Source organism: Palaemon carinicauda, chromosome 39, assembly GCF_036898095.1.
Source record: "Palaemon carinicauda isolate YSFRI2023 chromosome 39, ASM3689809v2, whole genome shotgun sequence".
In the NCBI taxonomy this organism is placed as follows: Eukaryota; Metazoa; Arthropoda; class Malacostraca; order Decapoda; family Palaemonidae; genus Palaemon; species Palaemon carinicauda.
This window is the reverse complement of record NC_090763.1, coordinates 54,237,492-54,239,991: the sequence shown is the minus strand read 5'-3', so window position 1 is coordinate 54,239,991 and position 2,500 is coordinate 54,237,492. Positions and strand designations below refer to the sequence as shown.

The 2,500-nt window shown below is 32.6% G+C and overlaps 2 protein-coding genes across 7 annotated transcripts in view; one reads left to right on the top strand and one right to left on the bottom strand.

Moving 5' to 3' along the window:
• The window catches only part of LOC137631199 (pre-mRNA 3' end processing protein WDR33-like), a 30,441-nt gene extending 29,476 nt beyond the window's left edge, over positions 1-965 (bottom strand). For 3 of the 5 annotated variants that reach the window (XM_068362938.1, XM_068362941.1, XM_068362936.1), the window contains exon 1: positions 843-965. The gene's annotated coding sequence lies outside the window, so the exon portion shown is untranslated. The other 2 variants (XM_068362940.1, XM_068362937.1) reach the window with 2 other exon arrangements.
• A 1,273-nt stretch (positions 966-2,238) lies between these two features.
• The window catches only part of LOC137631198 (uncharacterized), a 10,887-nt gene continuing 10,625 nt past the window's right edge, over positions 2,239-2,500 (top strand). The window contains exon 1 of one of the 2 annotated variants that reach the window (XR_011041880.1): positions 2,239-2,368. The gene's annotated coding sequence lies outside the window, so the exon portion shown is untranslated. The remainder of the gene's footprint in view (positions 2,369-2,500) is intronic. The other variant, XM_068362934.1, reaches the window with a different exon arrangement.

Below are 2,500 nucleotides of genomic sequence, written 5' to 3'. Positions count from 1 at the left end.
AATCAGGAAATATTTCAAGGATGGAATGCAAGAGTAGTTCGTGATAAAGTTTGGTTCTACTTATGGCTTTTGTCTTCAAAGTTCATTTGGTTCTTCCTTCATCGAATAATAATAATAATAATAATAATAATAATAATAATAATAATAATAATAATAATAATAATAATAATAATAATAATAATAATAATAATAATTATAATATTATATCAATAATGATAATAATAATAATAATAATAATAATAATAATAATAATTTTTGCAGCTTAAAGTTTTCCTTTCAGTTTAATTCAATTATAATTAATAAAGTAATTTTTGATATATGAATATAATTTGCTGATGATAAATGTAAATGAATATCATAGAATGGATTAATTAATGCATGTGAGTGAAGGACATTAGTAATTAAGTTGCTATAAAAATTTCATAAAAAGAGGATTAATTAACTCAACAGTACATTATTTAAAGTATAGGAACAATTTGGAACATAAAGAGTTCGTTGTAGACATTAACATGATGAAATATAACGCAATTATAAAGACGAGTGATATCAGTGATAATGTTTCCATGACAATGAAAAATTTATTTATTTCACTTCGAAAATCAAATTATTCTCGGGTGTTGTGATATAACCAGTACATTTAATTTCAATCGTATGCTGTGTCCTATTGAAAAAAAGGCACACCTTTACCCCTTCTCTTGCGAGCAGTGTTCTATTCGAAAAGGCAACAAGCACCAGGTCTTAAAACACTTCTATTTTCACTGTGCAATAAACTTCCACAGATCATATTATCCTCTCAGTTTTAACAGACGATGATGTTGACACATATCTTTTAAATTCAATACCTTTCGAACTGAATTCACTTTGAAGAGATGTTACATCACGTTAAACTTCGTCAAGCAAACTACAGACGAGAGTTGACTATGATAGAGGAAAGCTTTGGTCTAAATGTCGTCATACGGAGCAACAAAACCCCTAACGATGATTGGTCATGTGCTTGTGATGCACATGATAAGCTTCAAGCGATAATGTTTAACATTATGCAGTCTTTATCTCAATAAAACTTCCTTGGTTGTTATTTGAGAGAGAGAGAGAGAGAGAGAGAGAGAGAGAGAGAGAGAGAGAGAGAGAGAGAGAGAGAGAGAGAGAGAGGTTCTTTTCGTAAATAGGAGATATACTGCTGAGAGAGAGAGAGAGAGAGAGAGAGAGAGAGAGAGAGAGAGAGAGAGAGAGAGAGAGAGAGAGTGACATTCATTTCATAAATAGGAGAGAGAGAGAGAGATTCTTTTCGTAAATAGGAGAGATACTGTTGAGAGAGAGAGAGAGAGAGAGAGAGAGAGAGAGAGAGAGAGAGATTCTTTTCGTAAATAGGAGAGATACTGTTGAGAGAGAGAGAGAGAGAGAGAGAGAGAGAGAGAGAGAGAGAGAGAGAGAGAGAGAGAGATTCTTTTCGTAAATAGGAGAGATACTGTTAAGACAGAGAGAGTGAGAGAGAGAGAGAGAGAGAGAGAGAGAGAGATTCTTTTCGTAAATAGGAGAGATACTGTTGAGAGAGAGAGAGAGAGAGAGAGAGAGAGAGAGAGAGAGAGAGAGAGAGAGAATAAAAAGGGGTCGAAACTCTTCATTACATTATAAAATGGTTATTCTGATACATAACAATATAAATGATTTAGAGAAAATTTACAAAGAATGAACTGTAAAACTGAAGACTTATACATTCAACTAAAATTTATGAAACATTTCTTAAGTTTCCTTTCGAGTGATACAATACTAACATTTAGACATTTTCTTATTTCAAGAGGTAATATATTCCAGCAAAATGGGCTCCATAATGCCATTGAACATTAACCTAAATCAATTCGATAGTTGTCTATATATAGATTTTCATTTTGTCTTGTCAGAGCATTCCTACTATTACCAACTGTAGGAAATGTGTATAGCCAGTTGAGATATTCTTTTCTTTCAAATAAATACAGTAATATCATACACACATTTGTCTTTTAATCTTATTCACTTTAACTAGTCGTGTCTTTTAACCCCAATAACAACTACTCTACCTGAAAAGTTTTATAGTTTTTGAGCTTTATCCAAGTACAAATCTTAGTTAACCCCCATATTTTGCATTGCAATAGGACGTAAGTATTTGTGGGTCGTTTTATGGAGATAAAGACTGCATAATGTTAAGCATTATCGCTTGACGCTTATCTTATGCATCACAAGCACATGACCATTCTTCATTAGGGGTTTTGTTGCTCCGTATGACGACATTTAGACCAAAGTCTTCCTCTATCATAGTCAACTCTCGTCTGTAGTTTGCTTGACGAAGTTCAAAGTGATATAACATCTCTCCAAAGTGAAGTCAATTCGAAAGGTATTGAATTTAAAAGATATGTTTCAACATCATCGTCTGTTAAAACTGAGAGGATAATATGATCTGTGGAAGTTTACTGCACTGTGAAAATAGAAGTGTTTTAAGTCCTGGTGCTTGATGCCTTTTCGAATG